Source organism: Ailuropoda melanoleuca, chromosome 2, assembly GCF_002007445.2.
Source record: "Ailuropoda melanoleuca isolate Jingjing chromosome 2, ASM200744v2, whole genome shotgun sequence".
Taxonomy (NCBI): domain Eukaryota; kingdom Metazoa; phylum Chordata; class Mammalia; order Carnivora; family Ursidae; genus Ailuropoda; species Ailuropoda melanoleuca.
In genome coordinates, this window is record NC_048219.1 from 130,577,386 (window position 1) to 130,605,108 (window position 27,723).

Genomic DNA, 27,723 nt, shown 5'->3' on the forward strand with positions numbered 1-27,723 from the left:
AATCTCAAATCATCCTGGGAAACAAAAAAAGACAGACATAAAAGAAAATATATATGACTCTGCCTATATGAAGTTCAAGAAAAGTAAAATATAATGTATAATAGCAAAAATAAAGACACTGATTATTTTTGGATGGTGAATATCGACAGGATGGGAACATAAGGGAATTTTTTATGGTTCTATATATTTATTGAGGTGATATTTACATGGATATAAACAATTGTCAAAACTTCATTGAACCATACACTTAAAATATGTACATGTTATCTGTATATAAATTATACCTCAATTTTAACAGATAAAAAAACCTGAAAAACATAATAAAATATTTTTGGTTGTTTTTTTTTTTTTAACCCATTTTATGCAGACTATTGCTCTAGATTTTGAGTATGGCTTTGATAAGAAAAAGAAAAAAAAGGATTATGCCTTCAAGTAGTTTACAATTAAAAGTAATAGGGGTAATTTGGTATGGAAGCCAGTCACACACAAAAAAATCTTGTAGAAAGAAGTCCATCATTATGCTTTAATATAGCACAAACCCCTAAAAATATTCTTAACTCTACCTGAAAAAGTTAATCAATTCATATATAACTTTAGACATCAGTTCACCAAGTCTCTTTTATATGTACTTAGCTCAAACTAGTTTGGTATATAAGGAAATCTACAATAGTAGTCAATAATTCTTTATAAATTTTAATTTGTGGGTTGTAAAAATATCTTCGTGTTCTACAAATATTGGAGCAGGCTTTTTTTCACATTCCATGGACACACAGAAACTCTCATGACCCTGATCAGTAGCAGGGAGAGCAGGATAGTTTTTAAATGATAGGGGCTAATTCAAAAACTGTTTCTATATGTTGATGCAATGTATAACGTGACTGCTTCAGGAATGGGAAAGCAAATCATCACAATTTTATATTTTTAAGATTATTATCAAAATTTATTTATATTTTTAAAATTAGGAGACGTTCAAAGTTTGATGTGGAAGATGCTTAGATAATCAGGGGTAGACTGTACTTAGTATTACCTCACAGGTGGAAGGCAAATGTTCTGATTGTTTACTTAGTCCACATTGTTCTGAGTGTTTACTTAGTCCGTACTGTTGCAACAACATGCTTTGAAGTTTCTGCAACTCATTATTAAATGGTTTGTTGATGCTATCAGTTAATCTCATGCTTTGAAACCTTACTGCTACATTTAGAAAGAGCAGAAAGGTTATATTAAATGTGAGTGTCAGAACTGAACTACAAAGCCATGTATGTAAAGGGAAAGCACTGTGTTTAAGGATGAGGAGAGATCTAGGAAAGATCAAATGATTGAGGTATTTTCATAATTGGGATGATTTTCCCATATGATGAATAAAAACCAGGGATACATGTAAATTGCTTAAAATAATATTTTTCTTCATGTACATATTTCTGTAGATACTAGCAAGCAGTGGTCAAGAAAAGTGGGAAGAGATGTATATTAATATCGTCTGTTATATTAGCATACTAGCTAGAGAAATGTAAGGGGAAATACAGCAGAGATTATCTAATTGTAATTATCAAAAGAAAGTGACTTTAGATGAGTTTCTTGAAAGTAGAAAATTATAAATAAAAACAACCTTTTAAAATATCTGGAAATGGACCTAAGAATATACAGCAGAAGAAGAAACATTTATTCAAGAAAATCTAAAATTCGGCGTAAACAAGACCTGCACACTACCTCCTGCCTCCTATCTCAGCGAGACAGAACTTGTGCATGGCTGCTTCTCCCACGAGCTACCATTTAGAGGATGATCTTCCATGAGGGCAAGACATTAACATTGCTCATTTTGTCCCCAGCTACCTGTTGCTGAGGCTAAATTCAGGGTGAATACGGTAAAATGGGACGTCCTTCTTCAGCCCGCCCACCCGCTCATGGAATAGGAGCTCTAGTTTGGGCATGGTACTGCTGAGAATTCTGGGACCACAGTTATCCTTGGCCCAGCTCCTAAAGTGGTGATTCTGTGCTGGGAGAGGTAAGCTCAGAAAATATGAGGTCCCTGGATCCCCTACACTGAGCTCTCAGCTACTGAAGCAGGGGAGGGACTCACAGAGAAAACGTGCTATTGTCCTCACCCCCGGTGCCATAGCTGAGGCACAGAAATTTTGCCTGGGGAGAGAAGAGGCCATGCAAGAGATGGCTCCTAACTTATTTCGTAAGGAATTGACTTCCATTTGCAACAGAGTATGAAGAAGTTCAAGCCTAAGGACAATCTTAAAAACAGCAGAGGTTGTGGCGAAAGGGACTTAGGAGGAAATTGGTATATTTATTGGACATACATGGTTAACTATATACCAGCTAGTTCGCCTAACATAACAGGGGAAAGAGACAGCTGGAGGGAGTTGCCTGGAGTCTGAAAAAATCTCGAACACTGACTCAGGAACAATCTCTTCAAAGAAGTTCAAATTTTATTGATTTAGTGTGTGGAACAAATTTTTCCCTAGGGATTTTTTTATAAACAAGAGAAACGTCAGTAAAATCTGGCTGTGGTAAGGGAAAAAGATAAGTCAAAGAGAATCCAGGCTGTGAGGACTGGGAAAGGTGGTTGTTTTGTCTAATGTGTAGACACTGACACAGAGAATCAAGGAAAATTAAGAAACAGGGAAATACATTCCAAATAAAAGAAAAAGATAAATCCCCAGAATCCAATAATGGAAGAAAGTATTTGTCACTCATATATCCTGATAAGGTGCTGGTAGCTTAGAATACATAAAGAACTCTTACAACTCCAATAACAACAAGACAACCCAATTAAAAAATGGGCAAAGAATCTGAGTAGACATTTCTCTGAAGAAGATACACAAGTGTCCAGAAGTCACTTGGAAAGATGTTCCACATTATTAAGTATCAGAGAAATGCAAATCCAAACCACAATGAGATACCACTTCACATACACTAGGATGACCAGAATAAAAAAGTCAGCGAATAACAAGTGTTGCATGAATTTGGAAAATTCAGAACCCTCACATATTGCTGATAGAAATGTAAAATCATGCATCCACTCTGGAAGAGTGGATTAAATACAGGACTCCAATGATTAAATACAGGACCCAGGAATTCCAGTCCTTGGTACATACTAAAGAGAAATGAAAACATATATCCACACAAACACTTGTACATGAATGTTTATAGCAGCTACTATTTATAGTAGCTAAAAGGTGGAAATACCCTAAATACCCATCAACTGATGGATGGATAAACCAAAATGGTCTATCTATACAGTGGAGTATTATTCGGCCATAAAAAGGATAGATGTACTGACACATGGCACAACATGGATGAAGCTTTAAAACATACTATGAGGAAAAAGCCAGCTACAAGAGACCACATATTATATTAGCTTGTTTATAAGAAATGTACAGAATAGGCAAATCTATAGGGACAGAAAGTAGATTCGTTGGTGCTTAGGGCTGGGGGTGGGGAGGATGGGAGGATAGGTGGGTGATAGCTAAAGGCTGAGGTGCTTCTTTTTGAGGTGATGGAAATTTTCTAAAATTGACCACGGTGCTAGTTGCATATATCTACGAATATAGTAAAATCCACTGAGTTGTGTATTTTAAATGTGTGAATTTATGGCATGTGAATTATATCTCATAGCTGTTTTTTTGAAAAGCAATGGATATTACCTTTTGCACTTATGACACAAGTCAAAAAAGTCCATTTGCTTTGAAATTAAGTGTCAGATACTATCATCATTTTTAATCTCAAGACTGAAAATAATTGTTTCTTTACTAAATAGGGGCAATCAGAGAATGAAAATCATCAAATAGCCTAACCAGACAGAATTGCAGTCTGTAGACTAAAAATGGCACCTACTTTATTTTCTTCCCTAAAAACCACAAACCTTAAGAACGAGGGGATACACTGGAGATGGTTGGTCACAGAATTATAGAATGTTAGGGCAGGAAGGAAACTTGGAGAGAATCTACAAGCAGGGATATTACACATGAGGAATATAAAACATAGGCTCCAAAATGCCTAACATCACATAGTAAATTTACTCCATCACTGACTATGGAACTTTTCATTTTGACCCCCTGACCAGTCAAATAATTGCTGAGGCTGGGAAGTAAATGTACACCAGGGAAGCAGAGCCAGATGTGACAGAATTTTCACACATCCTCCGAATAGTAGGACCTGGAGAAGCCATGCTCCATCAAAGAGAGCAGCACAACTTAGCCCCTCCTGATGGTTTAATGGTCGGACTGCAGATTCACTGTTGTCCTGTTTTCAGAGTTGCAAGAGATGTTAGATATCCAGATTCCTGGATGAAATCTCCTGATTTTTAAATTTGAGTAGATTTAAAGATACACATATGTGTTGGTTTTGATCTAGCGTCTGGCTGTTTTTGACTTCTGGAAGTTTCTTTTCTTTAGATCCTGCTCTGATTTTTTTTCTCTTCCTTGCATTATCTCAACAAAGAAGATTCAATTTGGGTCTCCATGTTGTTGTCATGAGAGGGTTAAGAAACACAAAGAACACGTTCTTGTAGGACACACCCAAAGAGTGTTTTTCTGTGATTCACAATTAGTTAAAAGAGAAGACTCTATTACTTAGATATCTATTACTTAAGGTCTCATAAAGGTCAATTTCTCCCCAGTGATACATATTTATTAAATGAGTTGCCACCAAGAAGTTATATGAAAAGAAACAGATTTCTACTCAGCTTTATTTTTCTCAACCACATTAATTCCTAGGAGTCAATATGTTGACTTACTTCTAGAAAAATCTCTTGTAGACATCAGAAATTGTTTTAAAACTTTAAATAAGGTGTAGAAAGATCATTTCTTACAATTAAAAAATTCTTGTACAGGATATGGCTATCCACAGCCACACAAGTCAATTCAGCTTTGTCTGCTATCAGATTCAGATCAATAAAATTGCTAATATTTCAGAAAACATTTCAAAAGGATTTCATGAAATTAGAGAAATGATTCTCTAATATGTGAATGGATTCATTATTAAGAAAACTTCTAGCACCTAAAATAAACAAAGGAGATAAAGGAAGAAGAAATAGAGGACTTTTTTTTATAATAATTTTTTTTATTATATTATGTTAGTCACCATACAGTACACCCCTGGTTTTTTATGTAAAGTTCTATGATTCATTAGTTGCATATAACACCCAGTGCACCATGCAATATGTGCCCTCCTTACTACCCATCACCAGCCTATCTCATTCCCTCACCCCCTCCCCTCTGGAGCCCTCAGTTTGTTTCTCAGAGTCCATAGTCTCTCATGCTTCATTCCCCCTTCTGATTACCCCCCCCTTTCTTTATCGCTTTCTTCTCCTACTGATCTTCCTAGTTCTTATGTTCCATAGATGAGAGAAATCATATGATAATTGCCTTTCTCTGCTTGACTTATTTCACTTAGCATTATCTCCTCCAGTGCCGTCCATGTTGCAGCAAATGTTGAGAATTCGTTCTTTCTGATAGCTGAGTAATATTCCATTGTATATATGGACCACAGCTTCTTAATCCAGTCATCTGTTGAAGGGCATCTCGGCTCCTTCCATGATTTGGCTATTGTGGACAATGCAGCTATGAACATTGGGGTGCATATGGCCCTTCTCTTTACTACGTCTGTATCTTTGGGGTAAACACCCAGTAGTGCAATGGCTGGGTCATAGGGTAGTTCAATTTTTAACTTTTTAAGGGACCTCCACACTGTTTTCCAGAGTGGCTGTACCAACTTGCATTCCCACCAACAATGTAGGAGGGATCCCCTTTCTCCACATCCTCTCCAACAATTGTTGTTTCTTGCCTTGTCTATCTTTGCCATTCTAACTGGCGTAAGGTGGTATCTCAGTGTGGTTTTGATTTGAATTTCCCTGATGGCTAATGATTTTGAACATTTTTTCATGTGTCTGTTAGCCATTTGTATGTCTTCATTGGAAAAGTGTCTGTTCATATCTTCTGCCCATTTTATGATTTGTTTATTTGTTTCTCGTGTATTGAGTTTGAGAAGTTCTTTGTAGATCTTGGATACCAGTCCTTTATCTGTGGTGTCCTTTGCAAATATATTCTCCCATTCCGTGGGCTGTCTCTTAGTTTTTTTGACTGTTTCCTTGGCTGTGCAGAAGCTTTTTATCTTGATGAAGTCCCATAAGCTCATTTTATCTTTGATTTCTCTTACCTTTGGAGATGTGTCATGAAAAAGGTTGCTTTGGCCGATGTTGTAGAGGTTGTTGCCTATGTTCTCCTCTAGAATTTTGATGGATTCCTGTCTCACATCGAGGTCTTTCATCCATTTGGAGTTTATCTTTGTGTATGGTGTGAAAGAGTGGCCAAGGTTCATTCTTTTGCATGTAGCTGTCCAATTTTCCCAGCACCATTTATTGAAGAGACAGTCTTTTTTCCACTGGATGTTTTTTCCTGCTTTATCAAAGATTGGTTGCCCAAAGAGCCGAGTGTCCATTTCTGGGTTCTCTATTCTGTTCCATTGGTCTATGTGTCTGTTTTTGTGCCAGTACCATGCTGTCTTTGTGAGGACTTTTATTCTATACAAATTGAGTTGTTGAGTGTGTGAAACTCCTCTGCATTTATGTGCCAACCCTTCTATGACAAGGAAGCTGGGAAGCTGGGAAGTGCTAAATCCTAAAACAGAAACCAGTGAATGTGTCGTAATCCTTTATTTCATGGAATCCATTGTATTAGAGTGTGCTGCCCACCAAGTAAAGGTTGATTTTAGAAACTCATCTTTTTAAGGCCAAAATCCCCTTTGGAATAAGAAAATATTCCTTGGTTCTGTCTATTGGGGCAAAAGAAATGCTTCTTAGCTTATGGTAAATTCCAGTATTGCACTTTGCTTTACAAAGTCAGCCAATTCCTGGCCTCTAAAGAATTTCTCCAGTAACTTCCTGAGTCCATTCCTTGAATACGCAGATTTGCTTGACTCAGTCAAAAATGTCATCAATCAGATTCGTGCAGTAAATAGTAGTGTAGAGACCATTCCCCGAGCAACAGTGAATGATCGTCCCAACACACAGCATTCAGGATTGTTAGATGAGAAGTAAAGAGTTCTGGAAAGATGGATTGTGCCTACAGCTGCAGGCAGGTGACTCGTGCTTGCTAATGGCAGAAAACATGTTGTGGGGAAATGGCTAAAATAATACAAACACGAAGTTCACATTGCTTTTATTCAACAGCTATCAGTGAATACAGAAATGACCAACACATGGTCGTCGCCTTTTAAAAGGCTCAACTTTTTGCATATCATAAGGCCACAACTCATAAAAGGTAATAAAGTATTTTCTCTAAAATTTCTTTGACTTTTCAGTTAATTTGAAGGTTTTTTCTAAGACATATAAAAATTATATCAATGTTTATATGTCACTGATGAAGTTCCTTTGAAGAAATTAGGTCTGTAAAGTTTCAGTTATAACAGTGTTCTTCCCTGTCCCTGAATAAGATCTTGTCCATGTGGCAAACTTTTTTCCTAAAGATTTTATTTATTTATTTATTTATTTATTTATTTATTTATTTATTTATCAGAGAGAGAGAAAACAAGCTGGGGGAGCGGCAGACAGAGGGAGAAGCAGGCTGAGGGAGAAGAAGATTCCCTGCTGAGCAAGGAGCCCCACTTGGGAATTTATTCCAAGACCCTGGGATTATGACATGAGTTGAAGGCAGACACTTACCCGACTGAGGCACCCAGGCATCCCCACGTGGCAAAATTCTAAGCAACCTTCGAGACTCAGGTTGTCACTTCCCCTAATTTTGCTTCTTCTCCTCTATCCAGGAGAATGTACTGCTCCTTCAGGTTTGTGCTTGTAATAATAGCATTAGCAATAATAGCTCACAGTTATCAAGCACTTTCTATGTGCCAAGGACTGTTCTAAGAGGTAAGTAATTAATTCTTACAGAACTGTATGAGACAGGTGTTGCTCTTCTGCCTGTTGTGCATAGGAGGAATATGAGCCATGGAGAGGCTATATGTGTTGTCCAGGCTCACACAGTGTGTGAGTGGCAGAGTTACAATGTGGACGCAGGAGTTTGACCCCCACCATTATGCAATGCCTCTCACATTAACACTCATCTGCATCCATCACGTAGTATTAAGTTAGTGTTCGGGAATCTACTTCATTGCCAACTATGTTTCTGTAAGAGTAGGGCTGTGCCTCATTGGTATTTGGGTGCCCAGGGCCCAGAAAATCCAAAGAAAGATAGCTGTTCTGGCCAAAGCATAGATTTGCAATTTGCTGTCATTGGCAATGTTTTAGCTCTTGCATTCTTTCCAAAGTGGCTCTTTATTAATCCAAAGCACTCTTCTTTAACAGCCAGCATTCAGGATGCATCTTGAACGGAACAGTGCTTCATTGAAAATTTATTGCCACTCTTCCAAATTGTCCCATTGCTAAAGAAAGACCATGCAGTTTCCTCACTCTTAGAGCCGAAAGCCACCATGTAGAAGACCATCTACCCTGGGCTCACCATCCTGGAGGTGCCATGAGTAGGCGCTCTAGATTACAGAACCAGCTATGAGTCCAGTTTTCCAACCATCCACAAGCGAGTGAAGGATTCTTGGGCCTTGCAGACTAGTTCAAACACAGGTGAACACCACTAAGTGACTTGATTTAATAATCTGCTGTAGCCATCTTGGAATTCTTAATTTTTGAACAAGGGGCCCTTCATTTGCATTTTGCATTGGACCCAACAAATTACTTAGATTACTCTAATTTCATCATTGGACTACACTTTATTATATATTCTTTGAAATTACTTTCTCCAATCTCTTGTTCTTGACTCTTATCTCCTCAGTTTGATTGTTGACAATGTCTTAAAGGCGGATTCAGTGTCTTCCCCTACCCTCACAACTCTTCTCTAGTCTTAGGTATAGTTACCTACACAGTATGTTTTGAGAGACTTGACATAGGAGAGTAAATGGCATTTTTAGTGTATATAGCCCTCAGTGGAACATGCAAAGGTCAGTAGAGGAGCCATTAAGTCTGTTTATCTGCTTTTCTCCATGGTACACTTTCTGCTCAGGGGTCCTGGTGGCCCACTGGTGTCAGGTGAGGCAGGGGACAAATGTAAGCAAAAGCTATGTGTAGGTCTCAACACGAAGGTTTCCAAAGAGGGTTTTTACCTTCTCTCTACTCCCTTTTTCTTATAGTCCCATTTGATGAGTTTTATTACTGTGCAGGGACCAAATCAAGCAAGTTAATTGTGCTCCCTGGAAAGTGACTAGGTAGAGCGGTCTTAAACAAAGCAAATTAGCTAGAAATACCAATCAAAAAGGCACTGAGGTAAGTCTGTTGTTTTCATTATCTTACCTTCTAACAACAAAATTTAAAAGTATATATTTCTTATAAAACAGAATATCACTAATGCAAATAGAGCTCTTATCATAAATGTTAACAGAAAATAATGAGAACAACGTAAGCTGAAATGCCAGAGTTCAAGGAAGAGAGGGGAAAAGAGGCGAAGGTGCATTGTTACGTAAGTGCAAGAGCAGTGAAGGTTTCCCTGTCGTTTTAAGTCAGTTTACCTAAAATGCTGTTATAAATGTTAACAATCTCATTTTCTTTAAAGGTTTTATTTACTTATTTACTTTATTTATTTGTGAGAGAGAGCAAGCACAAACAGCTGGGAGAGGCACAGGGAGAAGCAGACTCCCAGCTAAGCAGGGAGCCTGATCTTAGCCTGATCCCAGGACCCCGAGATCATGACCTGAGCCGAAGGCAGACACATAACTGACTGAGCCTTTCAGGCGCCCCCTCACACTTATTTTTTAACCACTTGGCAACATAAAAATACAGTAACAAGTGAGTTTTTTACTTTAGAGGTCAGTTTCTGGAACAGTGTGAAATATTTTTGGTAGGTGGGGTTAAGGAAGGTCTTATCTAGGTCTTATCTCCTGGTATACTACATTTGTGAATGAAGTAAGGGCTTGCATAACTTTCAGAGAACAAAGACGTATTACTCGATTACTTAAGGTCTAAGAGATCTGATTCTAGCACAAAAGGATTCATTCTGCAGTTCATTTATTTCTTCACCAAATATTCAAGAGCCTGCTCGGTACCTGGAAAGAGTCTAGGCCCTGAGAGAAATACTGGACTGGAAATATGGTTCTATGCCTTTCATGCATTTCAGATGATGAAAATAATTTTCTCTTTGTACTTTTCCCATTTGTAGACACTTTGTGGAGGACAGCTAAACCCAGCCAGTGATGAAAATTCAGTAACATCTGTTGTTGATGTTTTTACTTATTCACAAGTCACTGTTTACCAAATTTATTCAATGACCGTCCCATGCCCGACCTGACAAAAACACTCTTTGTCCTAGTTAAAGGAGTGATCCACTCCGGCATTTTTAAAACAATACACTGTTTTACTCCAGAGAGATTACAGGTTAGGATTTAATGACAAAGGAAGCACTCTGTGTGAATATTTGAACAGTACCACCTGTTGGAACTTGCAATGCTATTGCTTGAGACTCTTCAGAACTCAAGGTTTAAACTTTCCTCCAGTCACATGAGAGCTGTTGTGAGCACTGCCAAGAAAATAACGACAAGATCCTCTGTCCCTGCAACCCAGACATTTCTGAGCGAGCTTCAAGGAGAAACAGCTTTCCACACCAGCAGCTGAGGCACGTTGTGTCAACAAGATGGAATGTGCCTGATTTCACTTTGCCGCGTACATTGGAACCCAAACCACGGCAGGGTGACTGCTCAACGTGCACAGTTACTCGGGAGTAATGGCAGCACTGTCGCAGGGCGCTTGGATAGGAAACAGCTGTCAGATTTGAAGTCACTGTTACATGTGGTCATTCTAGATGTGTTCATTGACTGCTCTTGCTCAGTTCCTGCTGAATAACTAGAGTGAGGAATGAAATATCTTTTTCTTTGAAAACCATTTCTGTGTATTATATATATATATGGTAATATATATATTATATACATATTTTCTGGGCAGGACAAGTTCAAGGAAAAAGAGTGAAGGTCACTGCCCATTATTCAGGAAAAGCCAGTTGTTTCGCCCTAGAAAAGTAGAATTCACCATAAATCCACAGTGATCATTGTGTGGGGATGATCTTTGGAATTCTGACAGTTCTGGCATAAGAAGGGCCACAGACTGTTTGTCCCTTTATTCATTCTGTCTGTCCTGCTCCTACCAGCTGGTTCAGAAAACATAAATAGAAGTAAGTTTAAGGGAAATGGTTTATATTCTTTAAATTCATAATTGACAATTCCATGGGGAAATAGGGAGGAGATAATGGAAAACAATGGGGCCAATCACAATGATAAATAATGGGAAGGGTAAAAAGTCACTTAATTTATCTTAAATAAATGAGAAAATAGTAGGAAAAACAGATGTCATTAACTGTATTTTCAGGTCCCTTATGGTTATAATAAATAAGAGGGAAGTGAAACTCAAAACATAATATTGTATTTTTATCTATCTATCTATCTATCTATCTATCTATCTATCTATCTATTTTGGTCCTGTTCTATGATTCACCTTGTCGGATCCCAAGGACTCCTTTGCCTTTGGTTAGACAAGAACAAGTTTTCATTCATTCTCTCATGTTTTTGAGCATTTTTAAATGATAGCTGAGTTATGAGTCATTGCCAGTCTCTTCGGCATCATCATACCAAAAGCACATAACATGTTTTCTACCTGTCGATGTAAATTATTGCCTGCATGTAGAACGCCAGGAACGATTTGGCTTCCTGCCCACACAAATGACTTCTCATCGTTCAGGTTTCAATTTAATGCCAGTATGTACTGTAAGATGTATGTTCAATCCTACAAATGAGTTGCATGTGCATTTCAATTTCAGAAAGCCTGGACTGAATTTTAAAAGAAAGCATTTGGGATCTATTGTATTAGAGGTACTTCTGAGCTAAGTGCATTCTAAATACAATGCAAGATCAAAAATAGTGGTAGACTTTGGGTACTATACTAAATTTTAAAAAGGAAAAGAATAAGACAAATGACGCCTTCATTTTCTGAACTTGCTTTTCCAGAGAACCAAGATACATTGTGAGTTTTCTTTTTTTCAGTTACCTTTGCATTTTTTCTTTCAATTTGCCTTCTCTCATCTTCTGACCACTAGCCTAGTAATTCAAATCAACTTGAAAAGAAAAATAAATAGAAAGCTAAGGATTCAGAAAGTGTATGTTATATAGGCAAAATCTACTCCAAGCACAAGTCAGAAATATCATTTCAGACTTCTTTGCTTTCTTTTGGTGATTTTCCTTACGGGTGAAGGTCTATACGAAGTATATTAGCATGCACTCCAAATTTAACAAATTTAAAAAATTGTGAAATAAAATGCTTTCTAAAAGTGTGGCAAGGGGGTGCCTGGATGGTGCAGTTGGTTAAGCATCCAATTCTTGATTTTGGCTCAGGTCATGATCTCAGGGTTGTGAGTTCAAACCCTGCATCAAGCTCCATGCTGGGCGTGGAGCCTGCTTAAGATTCTCTCTCTGTGTCTCCCTCTGCACCCCCTTCAGAAAGAAAGAAAAAGAAAGAAAGAAAGAAAGAAAGAAAGAAAGAAAGAAAGAAGAAAGAAAGAAGAAAGAAAAGAAAGAAAAGAAAAGAAAAAGAAAGAAAGAAAGAAAGAAAGAAAGAAAGAAAGAAAGAAAGAAAGAAAAAGAAGCATTTATTTCTGTACATGCATGCTAGTCAAAAGGCCAAAAGACATGATTTAAACAAAAACAAACATGATTGCCGACTACAAGAGCATCAAAATACAGGATACATTGGACAAAGGAGTGTTCTGAAGTGACCAAAAACAAGGAATGTTTCATGTTGTTTTAAATTAGCAAAAAGAAATACAGCATTTTTATGACCAATACTGACCAAAAAGACACCAGTAATGAGAGTGAAGGCGTTCTCCTTCACTAGAATTGTGCACCTTCTGTAAAAGCCATCAGCTACTCCTGTCATGTAATCACACGGGTAATAAATATTACATATTATACCAAATATATTTTAATGGCTTCTCTTTTCACTCAGCTGTAGAACAAAACCAACAAAGTAAGTCAGTGTTTGTAAGTCACCATTTTTTTTAATGTATGAAAACTAAGTTGAGGAAAAAAAGAAAATATTGGTGTTGCATAATATAATCCTTCCTTATTTTCCATAGTTTTTCCTTTTAATAGACTAGTTTAAAGTTTGAATCCTCACTGAATACTAGGTTGCAATATTCTGTATTCACCATAATTCTATTTGTTTACCGAGAATCCGTTACTCACATTATACCAAAGTCCTATAGGTAAGGAAAGAGACACAGGGGACGTGATGATGTTGCTAGCTGTAGCTGTTAGTTGTCAGAATCTGAGTGCACTCTCCTGACCCTTAGAATATAGGTAATGTTTATTCTTACCCTTCATTAGATATTGCCATTTGTTTTTGTTATTTTATGTTTGTATTAATGGCCCAAAATAGATGGTAAGTTTCTTGAAGATAAGGACCATTTTCTGAATCACTTTTATAGTATCACTTCAGACTCGTACATCACTGAGGCATAGTTTGGCTTTAACTTTAAGTGTCATACAGAGTGTTGAGTCAGATACTGTGCTAATGATATCAATAACCCTTCTCTTTGCTATCAATCGTACATCCACAGAATGGTAGAACTGAAACTTACATCCCACGTAATCAACTTTTTACTTCACAGACAAGAAAACCAAGACATAGAGCCGTTAAATATTTGGCCCAAAATCAAATGGAGGATTCATAGCTTTCAAACATAGGAAAAGGGTTCATCTTATATTTGAGTAAACTCTGGCCCAGACACCTGGTGTTTCTTGGCAGCCTGCCTTAAGAAGAATCATAACTGATGAATGGACATTTATGGTTTATTCAAATTAAGATAAATCTCACTCATCAGTTGGCATAAGGCAAATTAATTCTTAAGCATAATTTTTAGAAACCAAATGCTTTGGTGCAAATAGGGAAGCAAGATCAGTAGCCTAGGTGAAGATGCCAAGTTTTCTAACAAAGTCTCTCTGTAAGGGCTTAGCAAACTACCTAAGGATCATTTAATTACTTTATTCACTCATGCATGGACATATGTGAACACAGCAATACATCTGGCAGCCTCGTTTCTAAAGAATTTTAAAAGAGTCATCAAATTCTCTAAAACATGGCTGTCAGATTTTCCAGGTTAGAGGAATTTGATTGAAATGGTATGTTTCAGAAATAATTACTTTTCCTTGGTATTGGATAAAAATGTTTGCTGAATTAATTAATGTATGATTTAGTAAAAGGACTTTGGGTAAAAGCCTCTTGAACTTGAATGAATGGATGAATGAATCAAAGAATGTGTTAGAATAAGATTAAAGGCAAAAGGGGGAGAATTATAATGGGGATCAGGAATCCTGCTTTCTTTTTCTAGATGGTACAGGTTGCCCTGTACCAAGTCAAGAATTTTCTTAACATTTGACTGGATAGTAGAATTTGACTTGGAATTCCTTTCTTAATAGGTTTTCCAAGAGAAGTCAAAGGAATAAGAAGTTAGGAGCAGAAATTAAGCTGTAAATTGATAGCACTTTCATGAAATAATGGTATCTGTATTTCTGCAACATGGATAGGAAATTTTTATGCTCCACCTTTTTGTTTGTTTGTTTTTGAAAATTCAGAGCTGTATCTTGATGTGAATTGAGATCAAATTCTCAAATCAGTTTCTTTGGACATTTTATTTTCAAAATCATAACTTGGTATCAGTTTCAACAAATAACCTCTCAACGCTGCATCCATCAAATAATTTGTTCTGATTTCCTTTCTGCTGAAAAAGAGAGTATTTGAAAATGGATTAAGCATTTTGTCAAACTTGTCAAGATAATGGAGAGCTGCATTTTTCTTTTCTAGCAGGTGAGAAAATCTTTTCCTCTCAACCATATTCTTTTTTATTGAGATATGATTTACATGTAACAAAAAAACAGATTTTAATTGTATAGCTAAATGATGTTTGAAATCATCACACCTGTATAGTCCATAATTCAGAAAGTTCCCTCATGCTCCTTTCCAGTTCAATCCCTTTTCCAAGAGGTAACCATCGTTCTAATCATAAATTTGTTTCATTTATTTGGAACTTTATTGAAATGGGATCATACAATATATACTCTTTTTCTGTCTGGCTTCTGCCAGTAAAATGTTTTTGTGATTCATGCATGCTATTGCAGGTATCAGAAATCTTTTTTTATCGTTGTTACTGAGTGGTATTCCATTGAATAAATATGCCACAATTTGCTTATCCATTCTCATTTTGATGGTCAATGGACTGTTTCCAGTTTGGGGAAATTATTTCTTTTTCTTTTTTTTTTTTTTTTAAGATTTTATTTATTTATTTGACAGAGATAGAGACAGCCAGCGAGAGAGGGAACACAAGCAGGGGGAGTGGAAGAGGAAGAAGCAGGCTCATAGTGGAGGAGCCTGATGTGGGGCTCGATCCCATAACGCTGGGATCACGCCCTGAGCCGAAGGCAGACGCTTAACCGCTGTGCCACCCAGGCGCCCCTGGGGAAATTATTTCTAAAAATCTGCTATGAACTGCTTATCCATTCTCATTTTGATGGTCAATGGACTGTTTCCAGTTTGGGGAAATTATTTCTTTTTTTTTTTTTTTAAGATTTTATTTATTTATTTGACAGAGATAGAGACAGCCAGCGAGAGAGGGAACACAAGCAGGGGGAGTGGAAGAGGAAGAAGCAGGCTCATAGTGGAGGAGCCTGATGTGGGGCTCGATCCCATAACGCTGGGATCACGCCCTGAGCCGAAGGCAGACGCTTAACCGCTGTGCCACCCAGGCGCCCCTGGGGAAATTATTTCTAAAAATCTGCTATGAACTGCTTATCCATTCTCATTTTGATGGTCAATGGACTGTTTCCAGTTTGGGGAAATTATTTCTTTTTTTTTTTTTTTAAGATTTTATTTATTTATTTGACAGAGATAGAGACAGCCAGCGAGAGAGGGAACACAAGCAGGGGGAGTGGAAGAGGAAGAAGCAGGCTCATAGTGGAGGAGCCTGATGTGGGGCTCGATCCCATAACGCTGGGATCACGCCCTGAGCCGAAGGCAGACGCTTAACCGCTGTGCCACCCAGGCGCCCCCTGGGGAAATTATTTCTAAAAATCTGCTATGAACTGCTTATCCATTCTCATTTTGATGGTCAATGGACTGTTTCCAGTTTGGGGAAATTATTTCTAAAAATCTGCTATGAACATTCTTGTACAGGACTTTTTGAAAAAAAATGTTTTTCTTTCTTTTAGGGTCATGATTACCTTTAAAACAGACTGCCAAACTGCTTCCCACCAACAACATATGAGGGTTTCAGTGACTCTTCTTCCTTACCAACATCTGATATTGTCACCTTTCCTTATTTTTGCCGTATGAAATGGTATCTTGTGTTTTTATTTACATTTCTCTGATGTGCCATTTCATGTACTTGTTGGCCATTTGTATCCTTTGCTGATTTATGACTTAGCATGAGGTCTATTTTGGTGATAATCCCATAAATGATTGAGAAGAATCTACATTTTACAATGCCTGGGTAGAGTATTCTCTATAAATGTCAGTGAGGACACGTTGGTTGATAGTTGTTCTATCAAATCTTCTATACTCTTACAGATTTTTTTAGTCAACTTACATGTTTAACTGCTGATAAAGTAGAGTCAAATCTCTGATTATGATTGTAGGTATGTCTATATTCTCCATTAATTCTGTTAGTATTTGCATCATATATTTGGGAGTTCTATTATTAAATACATACACCTTTAGGATTGTTATGTCTTTTTTTGAAATTGGCCATTTCATCATTATGAAATATCTCTGTTTATCTCTGCTGATATTCTTTATATTGAAGGTGACTTTATTCTGCTATCAGCTTGCTTTCTTTCCCCATCAGCTTGCTTGCTTGCTTGCTTGCTTTCTTCCTTTCCTCCATCAGCTTTCTTATACTGAGTACCCATATGGAATATCTCTTTACTTCTTTATTTTTTTCAATAGACTTTCATTCTTAAAGCAGTTTTAGGTTCACAAATTGAGTAGAAGATACAGAGATTTCCATATACTCTCTGACTCCACAGGCACAGTCTTTCCCACTATTACCATACTGCACCAGAGGGCACATTTGTTACAATTGATGAACCTACATTAGTACATCAATATCACCCAAAGTCCATAGTTTACATTAGGGTTTGCTCTGTGTGTTGAGAATTCTATGGTTTGGGACAGATGTGTAATGACATATATATATATATACCATTATAGTATTATTTAGAATAGTTTCACTGCCCTAAAAATCCTCAGTGTTCACCTATTCATCACAACCCTGCCCCCTAAACTCTGGCAACCATATTGACATGCAGTTTTGGCTGGTATCCCACTATTTTGGTCCAAGAAGGAGTGTAGGGAACACACATTTTGACTGGGTGCAGATTACTTTGAGAATAGCTCTCTTGCTCTAGAATTGCAACAAGTCAACAATGCATCTTTTGAAGAAAAAAATTTCCTGGGCACCTGGGTGGCTCAGTTGGTTAAGCAACTGCCTTCAGCTCAGGTCATGATCCTGGAGTCTCAGGATTGAGTCCCACATCGGGCTCCCCGCTCAGTGGGAAATCTGCTTCTCCCTCTGACCCTTCCCCTTCTCATGCTATCTCTCTCTCTCTCATTCTCTCTCTCTCTTAAATAAATAAATAAATAAATAAATAAATAAATAAATAAATAATTTTTTTTAAAAAAGTTCCTCTTTGCCATCTCTGGGCAGGACAGGTCAGACCTGACATTACCAAGGAAACCACCTGAGGGTTTTCCTCCACTCTCTAATGGCTGCTTGCTTTACAGAATTTTGTCTGTAATTAAATGTATTCTGTCTAATTTAAGAACAGAATCTGACAAAGATTATGGTTCTAGCATAAAAGACAGAGTTCTTTTTAGTTGCAAACACTTCAGAGCTGTATCACCTTTTATTTTGTTTAGGTTTTCCAACTTGACTCTGGGCATTTGCTTAATCTCTTTATGTCTTAATATTTAATTTTCTAAAGGGGCAACCAATTACAGAAGCTTTTAAAAAGGGTATATATTGTTTTCAAATATCTTTTCTAGAATATTTAAAAGTTTGCTGAACTATAATGAATTGGATTGGCTTAATGTCAGTGCCATAAAATTCAGTTAACCTCACAGCCACTAAATTTGATTTGTAAAAAGAGCATAATTTTACATCAAAATGGTGTTTCACACTTCATTAGATTTGATTGATCTCAATCATGGTTATATATATGCTACAGATTAGCTTAAACAGGATTTCAACTTTTAGGTGGTTCCAGCTTTATATTCCTTAGATTCTAGAATATCTTCATAATTACTTTTCTCCTGATAGATTGAAAATCATTGCACATAGAACAGATTAAGTGTTACTGTGCTTTTGAAGAGATTAGGTTCTCTCTAGGAGAGGAAAAAATGGAGCCATTGAAATATGAAAGCTTATCACCCTGCCTGAAATGTGATCCCGTCACTGTGCATAAAAGAGTATGATAAACAGAACAGTTCAGTGACTGTGCTCCCAGTGACATTTTCTTGCATTCTGTCATGTTGGAAAATAGAATTTACTTTATTTTTGAATACCCACATATAGTTTTAGCACATTTAAGTCTTATGTGGAGGGACCCTTGGAACTTACTTTCACATCAGATTTTGCTAGCTCAGAACTCAAGACCTGAGAAAGAAACAACTGGTCAATAATGCGCCACAAACTTGAGGGAGCCAAAGAGTTCTTTTATTTATTTATTTTTTAAGATTTATTTGTTTATTTTAGAGAGAGACAGAGACAGAGGGAGAACGCATGAGTAGGAGGGGCAGGGGGAGAGGGAAAGAGATTTTCAAGCAAACTCCACACTGAGTGCAGAGCCCAATGTGGGGCTCGATCTCATGACCCCGAGGTTGTGACCTGAGCCAAAACCAAGAGTCGGATGCTTAACCAACCGTGCCACCCAAGCACCCTAAAGAGTTCTTTTTTTACAGCTACTACAATAGTAATGACTGGGTCACCATTTGCCTTTAGTGGCTTCACGGACCGGGATCTTAATAAAACCTTTTATATTCCCTTAGTATGCTGTCCTCTCTTTAAGAGTGATGAGTATCCCAAAACGCATATTTTTAAGATTTATACATTTTCTTATGTCAGTCCTTCTCAAACCCAGACTTTTAGCACTCTTCACAAAACCCAATAGAATAACATTCTTGTGCTGAAAGGTTTTTAGGAGAAAAAGAAGAGACTGTCAAATTAAGAACCTAAAAATCACACCATTTTTTTCTATTCCTACATTCTCCTTTGAAGACTTTATTCCTTCTATTCCTGTCCCCCTTTCTTCCAATATAGGGACATAAACAAGCAAACCCACAGAACTGGTAGGAGTTCCAGAAACAAATAAATAGTCTAAAGCATAGAAGAGCGCAACGAAGGCAGTTAATGGTCTACCAATACAAAATTTCCTCTGTTTCCATGGTAGCAGAATCTCTGATTTTTATCTGGGAACATAGCTACTCAGGACAAGTATTTTCCCAGCCTTGCTTTCATCTAAATGTGGCTGTGTGACTACATTCTGGTCAGTGAGAGGTATGTGGAAGTGTCATGTGGCAGCATCTGAGAACTTTCCTCAAAAGAAGCTAATATGCACTTTTTGCTCTTTCTTCTTTATCTCTTACTGTCTTCTGGTTGGAATGCAGTTGTGATGGTTGGACCTGATATATCCAAGAAAAAAACCTTGGTAATGGTACTTGTTTCCCTGAGGATCTCTTTTTTGAACTGTCTTCTTCTGGAATCCTATATAAAGAAAAATCAACTTTTGCATTGTTTTAACTACTATTTCTTGGGTGCTTGTTACTTGCAGCCAAGCCTACCTCTAAATAGAATATTCAGTATTACTCATCTTTATTGGAAATATATCTCCCAAAAGTATTTATTATAACAATTATGTCTTTCAATTACTGTCATTTGCAAGTAAAAATGTCAACAAACATTTGAAATGTCAGTCTTTTTTATCTTCACGCACCAAAAAGAAAATTTGTTCATTCTGTACTTCAGATGTATTTGTATATGAATTTTCATCTTTAAAATAATCTTGACACATAATCAATTCTTCCATCTTCTGAAAAGTCACTATTGATTTAAGGATGACCACACTGATACCAATGATCTTTATGGATCTAATAATACCTCACCCCAATTTTGTAGTCCAATTCTGTGCCTGTATTATTTTTTGAAACATTCTAAAAACAATGGTGTGGTTTTTGTAGTCCAATTCTGTGCCTGTATTATTTTTTGAAACATTCTAAAAACAAGTGTAAGGAGCTTAAAAGTCACCAATGCATCATAACAAGTAAAATCCTGAACAGACTGAAAAGTCAACAACTCTTCTTAAATCCGTAAGAGATGTGAAGACACAGGACAAACTGCTGCTCCTGATATTGAAGGGAAAGACAAGTAAATACAGGAAGTCACAGCTTAACAGGACAGAGGCACACCAGAAATCATTGTGGGTATCAGTGCCAGGGTAGAAAAGCCTGAACTGTAATTGATATATTGCTGAAGACTCAACGTGGACAACTCTAAGAGTTAAAAACTCCAGGGGCACCAGTCCTAGGGAGAGCCACACAATATTATGTGATTTACCCCAAGGAGTTTGAATGGGTTCCCACAGTAAATATCAGAGAAAAATCCCCTTGAGCTTCTGGCAGAGGGAGAGGAAAAGGGACTGTTTTGAAATATGCCACAGTATTCTGTTTTTGTTAAAAAGTCTGCCTTCATGAGAAACTAGCTAATCAGAGACTAACCTGCTGGGTATTCTTAGTCAAGTAGAACTGGGGGAAGGGAAATACCCCAATTCAGCCCTCTATAGACCACTCTAGCCATTCCTTTACAACTGAGATGGGAGGGAAAAAATACTGAAACATATGTGAAGTTCACAGTCTAGAGGCATAGGTCACTAAAAGACTGAGAGCTAATCACAGGAGTATAGAACACTTCTATCTCCCCACATTTCAACACCACATTACAAAGGCTATTTACAGCAACTCTTTTGCTTGATACATCATGGCTGTCAAAAAAATTAATGGACAAATCAAAGGCAAAGAACACAATTTGAAGAGACAGAGCAAGCATCAGAACCATCTTTATTGGATGGCTGGGATGCTGGAGTCATCAGACTAGGAATTGAAAACAACTGAAATTAATATGCTAAAGACTCTAATAGATAAAGTAGAAGGCATGCCAGAACAAATGAGCAAGACAAGGAGGAAAATGTAAATCCTAAGAAGGCACCAAAAGAAATGCTAGAGATGAAAGACACTGCAACAGAAATGTAGAATGATGTTAATGGGATTATCAGTAGATGAGACATGGCTGAGGGAAGAATCTCTGAGTTTGAAGACATCTTAATAGAAACTTCCAAAACTGAAAAGCAAGGAGAACAAAGACTAAAAAAAAGAAGAATAGAACAGAATACCCAAGGCCTATGGCACAACTACAAAAGGTATAACATATGCATAATGGAAATACCAGAAGGAAAAGAAAGAGAGAAAGGAACAAAGGAAATATTTGAAACAATAATGACTGAGAATTCCCCCAAATTAATGTTAAACAACAAACCATGGATCCAGGTAGGCCAGAGAACACCAAGCAGGATAAATGACCAAAAAAAACAAAAAACAAAAAACAAAAACAACAACAAAAAAAAACTGCATACAGTCAAATCATTTTCAAACTACAGAAAATCAAAGATAAAGAAAAAATCCTGAAAGAAGCTAGAGGAAAAAACTCTTTACGTACAACAGAACAAAAATAAAATTACATTCAACTTCTCTTCAAAACCAAGCAAGAGAGTGGGGTGAAATATTCAACATGTTGAGAGAAAAAAATCACCAACTTAGAATTTTGCATCCAGTGAACTTATCTTTCAAAAATGAAGGAGAAATACTTTCTCAGACAAACAAAATTTGAGAGAATTTGTTGCCAGTAGACTTGCCTTACAAGAAATCTTAAAAGACATTCCTTAGAATGTCTCTCTTTAGAGAGAAGGGAAATAATATAGGTCAGAAACTTGGTTATGTACAAAGAAAGGAAGAGAAGCAAAGAAGGAATAAATGAAGGTAAAATAAAAACTTGTTTTTCGTATTCTTAGTTGATTTAACAGATAATAGTTTGTTCAAACTAATAAAAGCAGCAATGTGTTCAATTATGTATGCTTAGGAATATCCCATATGTCTATGTATATATGTAAGCAGAGAAATACTTAGGTATAATCTAACAAAATACATACGAGATCTATATGGGGTAAACTATAAAACTGATGAATAAAACCAATATACTAAATAAATGGAGAGATATTTCATGTCCATGAATAGGTAGACCCAATATCATCAAGATGTCTATTCTTCCCAGTTTTATCTATGGATTTAATGCTGTCCCAATCAAAATCTCAGCAAGTAATTTGATGGATATCAACAAACTCATTCTAAAGTTTATATGGAGAGGCAAAAGACCATTTCAGTTTCCGTGAGTTTGACTTGACTTTTTTTATTTTTCAGATTCTCCAAATAAGTGATACTATGCAGTCAGTATTTATCTTTTTCTGTCTGGCTTATTTTACTTAACATAATGCCCTCCAGGTTCATCTATGTTGTTATAAAGAGCAGAATTCCCTTATTTTTTTTAAGGCTGAATAATATACCATGTTTTCTTTATCCACTCATCCATCAATAGGCACTTAGGTTGTTTCCATACCTTAGCTATTGTGTATAATGCTGCAATGAACATGGGAGTATAGCTATTCCTTCAAAATAATGATTTTGTTTCCTTTGACTATATACCCAGATGTGGGATTGCTGGGTCTTGTGGTAGTTCTATTTTTAATTTCCTGAGGGCACTTCATATTGTTTTCCATAATGACTGCACCATTTTACATTCCCACCAACAGTGTCCACATCCTCACCAGCATTTGTTATCTCTTGACTTTGGTAATAGATATCCTACCAGGTGTGATTTGATGTCTCATTGTGATTTTGATTTGCATTTCTCTGATGATAAGTGATGTTGAGCTCTTTTTTATGCATCTCTTGACCATTTGAATGTATTCTTTGGAAAAATGTCTACTCAATTTCTCTGACCACTTTTTAATTGAATGTTTTGTTTTGCTATTGAGTTGTGTGAGTTAGTTATATATTTTTTATTAATCCCATATCACATATATGATATAGAGATATTTTCTTCCATTCTATAGCTTGTTTTTTAATTTTGTTGGTTTTCTTTGTTGTGCAGAAACTTTTTACTTTGATGTCGTCCTACTTGTTTATTTTTGCCTTTATTGACTTTGCTTTTGGTGTCAAATCCAAAAAATCATAGCCAGAACCAATGTCAAGGATCTTATTCCCTTGTTCTCTCTTAAGAGTTTAAAGGTTTCAGGTCTAAAGTTCAAGTCTTTAATTTATTTTGAGTTGATTTTTGTGTATAGTGTAAGGTAGGGGTTCAATTTCATTCTTTTGCATCTGGCTTTTCCCAAAATTATTTATTGAAATTATTATCCTTTCTTCAATGTATATTCTACCTTCTTTTCTCAAAGATTAATTGATCATATATTCATGGGTTTATTTCTGAGCTTTCTATTCTGTTCCATTGATCCATGTGCCTGTTTTTTATACCAATACCACACTGTTTTGATTACTATAGTTTTGTAACATAGTTTTAAATCAGGAAGTGTGATGCCTTCAGCTTTGTTCTTCTTTGTCAAGATTGCTTTGGCTATTCACTATCTTCTGTGATTTTTAGAATGGTTTGTTCAATTTCTGTGACAAATGCCATCAGAATTTTCATAGGGATTTCATTGAATCTGTAGATTGCTTTGGGTAATGTGAAAATTTGAGCAATATTAATTTTTCCAATCCATAAACACAAAATATATTTTCATTTATTTGTGACTTCTTCATGTTCTTTTATCAATATTTTATAGTTTTCAGTGAAAAGATCTTTCAACTCCTTGGTTAAATTTATCCCTAAGCATTTTATTAAATTTTTTGATGCTATTGTAAATGTAATTGTTTCCCCACTTTCTCTTTCTAGTAGTTTGTTGTTAGCATATAGAAACATAACTGATTCTTATATACTGATTTTGTATCCTGCAACTTTACTCATTTATTAGTTCTAAGAGTTTTTCAGTAGACTTTTTAGTTTTTCTATATTCACTATCATGTCATCTACAAATAGTGGCAGTTTTCCTTTTTTTTCTGATTTGGATGCCTTTTATTTCTTTTTCTCGCTTAATTGTTCTGGCTAAGACTTTCTGTACTACGTTGAATAAAAGTAATGAGAGTAGGTAATCATGTCTCATTCCTGATCTTAGAGGGAAAGCTTTAAGTTTTTCGTCATTGAGTATGCTGCTATCTCTGGGTGTGTCATATAAGGCCTTTGTTATGTTGAGGTGCTTCCTTCTACGTCCATTTGCTTAGAGTTTTTCCCATGAAAGGATGTTGAGTTTTACTCAGTGCTTTTCCTGCAACTATTGAGATGATCATATAATTTTTATCCTTCATTCTCTTCATGCAGTGTATCACATTGATTTGCAGATACTTAACCATTAAGAAATGGAATATCACTCAGCACTAAAAAGACATAAGTTGCCAATCCATAAAAGGCATGGAGAAACTTTCAATGTGTATTACTAAGTGAAAGAAGTCAATCTGAAAAGATTATATACTGTATGATTCCAACTGTAAGACATCCTAGAAAGGGCAAAATTGTAGAGACAGTAAAAACATTAGAAGTTGCCTGCAGTTGGAGAAAGTGAGGAGGAATGATTAGGCAGAACACAGAGGATTTTTAGGGGAGTGAAATACTCTGTATGATACTATAATGATGTATACATGAATTACACATTTGTCTAAACACACAGAAGGTACAATGCCAAGAATGAGCCCTAAGGTAAATTGTGAAATTTGGGTTATTGTGGTATGTCAATGTAGGTTTATCAATTATAACAAAATACCCTTTGGTGAGGCAGGTTGATTAAAGGGAAGGCAATACATGTGTTGAGGCAGGGGGTACATGAGAAATATATACACCTGTTCGATTTTGCTGCAAATCTAACACTTCTTTTAAAAAATTAAGTTTTTAAAAAATGGTTGTGCAAATGAATGTAGTTTAGAACAAGTGGAAGGTTCTAGAACAAGCCATTCTGTTTGTGTGTCTCTGCCTGAAGTAACATTTTCACCCAGATGGTATCTGGTTAAAAGTTATGGATCAAGATAAATGTAGAGCTTAAAACATCAATTAGTAGGTATTGGTGATGTAGAGAAGAATTATAGTCAAGGTCAACAAGCTGTCAGAAGCACAAAATCAAGGTGAAGTTTGGAAGGGATATATAGGCTGATGGCAGACCTGTCCCCCCTTCTCTTTTTTCAAAACAGGACCCTGGTTATTGTCCCCAACCCCTGTGAACATCTTGGCATAATAAAAGTGGTTTTCTTTGAAGTCCAAATTCTTAATCTGTCATAACTAATTCTTTATGATATGATTACTGCCTATTTTCCCACCATTTTCCCCTCTGAGCAACCACACGCAGGCTATGAGTCCTCTAAATATACCAAGTTCTTTCCCATTTTGAGTCCTTGTATATATTGTTCCTTCAGCCTTGGATGCTCCTCTCCTCCTTTTCTTCTGAGTAGACACTCTCAAATCACAGCTCAAACAATACTTTGTGGATGAACGCTTCCTATAGTCTCCCTTCCCACACCCTCCCCAGGCAAAGGAAAAAACTATTTTCTCTGTATGCCCAGAGCACCTAGTATATATCTCTGTACATTTTATTGTGATTAAGTATGTGTTTGGCTTTCTCTCCCACTATACTGTGAATTCTTTGGAAGCTGAAATGGTCTTATTCCAATGCCCACTATGTTTTCAAGTATTATCTCTGTGGGCCCCATTGCTACAGAACATGAAACATGACCCACTGGCAGAAACATACCACAGAAACCACATCATTTAATATTGCATTCCTTAAACAATCTGATTCTGAGCAGAAAATATTTGCAGAATAGGCCAGAGGATCTGGAAATGCTCTCTCAGAAGTATGTTGGCTCTTCCTAGGGTTTAACATCACAAATCAGAGGGTCTTGATAGGATATGATCAGATTTTTACCTCATATATTTTGTTTCAGAGGCAAAAGTGTACAGGGGGAAAATGTTTGTGATGTATGTATTTCAGTATTCATAGCATCTCCCAGATGTAACTACCTGGGTATCCCCAAGTTCTTCACCTTCAGCAGTCATTTTTATCTTTAATGCTCAAATAGAGTGGCTCAAACTCCCCTCTTTCTCCCTCATATCTTTATAAGGATTCTTGGGTGCCTGATGTTTTTCCTGATTAATTCTGATTCTAATTTCTCATACTGCTTTTTGATCTCTGATCTAAAACTCACCTTCTGTATCCCTTGTTTTTCCTCCTTTAACCTCACAAGCCCTTCTTTTGTTGGTATGACCCAGAGTTTTTCATTTCTCTAGTGAACCACTAGCATAGACTTGTGTGTAAACTGGTTTTTACTAAAGTTTAAAGGAAATAGTATGGCATATTCCAAGCTATAACTTAAAAATTAACATTAGACATCACTGTCATAAAATGTTAGCATCCTTTGCTGCCAAACAAATTCCTTACTAGCTAGAATTTCCCAGTCCAGAGCTCGTCTTCTTTTCTGGTTTCCCTTTCTCCCACCAAGGTATTCCAGCTGCCGGCTCACAGTTTTCCAATATATTTTGAACAGAGGAATTCAACTGTCTCTATATTCATGCAACCTCCAGTGTTTTCAGTCTATGTTTGCATCTCCAGAAACTATTGGGAAACTCTAATAAACAAAGAATGATCATCTGTAGCCTTCATCAGCCCCCAAAAACCTGCAGAAATATTGAAATTTCAGTTTCTATTCTAATATAATTAAATTTGCATGCAGGACTCCTTACCTGCCATTATGCAAAAGAGAAAAAGATTTTTCTCCTCTTGTACAAAATAAGTCCCCAGAAGTCATAATTCACACACACACACACACACACACACACACACATTACACAGCATACATACTTAACTATTTGGTCAAGTTCTTGCATCCGTGGTTTCTGAATGCTTGATAATGTGATTCAAAATCCACTTTCTAGTCACGTTTAATAAAGAGATAGTCTCAGACTGGATGGAGGGTTTTCTCAGCCAGGAATTAGAGGCTCAGAATTTCCATTGATTTTTCAGGAAAGGTGTATACACCAAGCCATTCATGAAGATATATAAAAGCCATGTCTTTGTGGGGGCTTTTCAACAACCTTGAGATTATTGTATGCATTCTCCAAAGGTTTAGACCCACAACACACTAGATTTGAGCACAAAGGCGATACTGTGCCTTATTTTCTGCTAAAATGGTAGACTTGTCTGAGCACCAAGGTACTACAAGACAAGCCTGCTCCATTTGGCTGCTTCTGTTGGAGAAACATGATGAGTATTATCTGACTCCTTGTTCCCATTGTCATTGTCTACACAGTACAAGGAAAGTGCAATCAAAGAGAAAAACGATGTTTTTGTGAACCTCAGCATCTTAATAACACAGCTGATTTGACTGGTATACTGGCAGGAACGTAGCTAGACTAACACAGAAAGCTAATAAAGACATGCCTGAGGCCTCTCTCCCTTGATGAGCCTGTGTCTAACATATAAGCA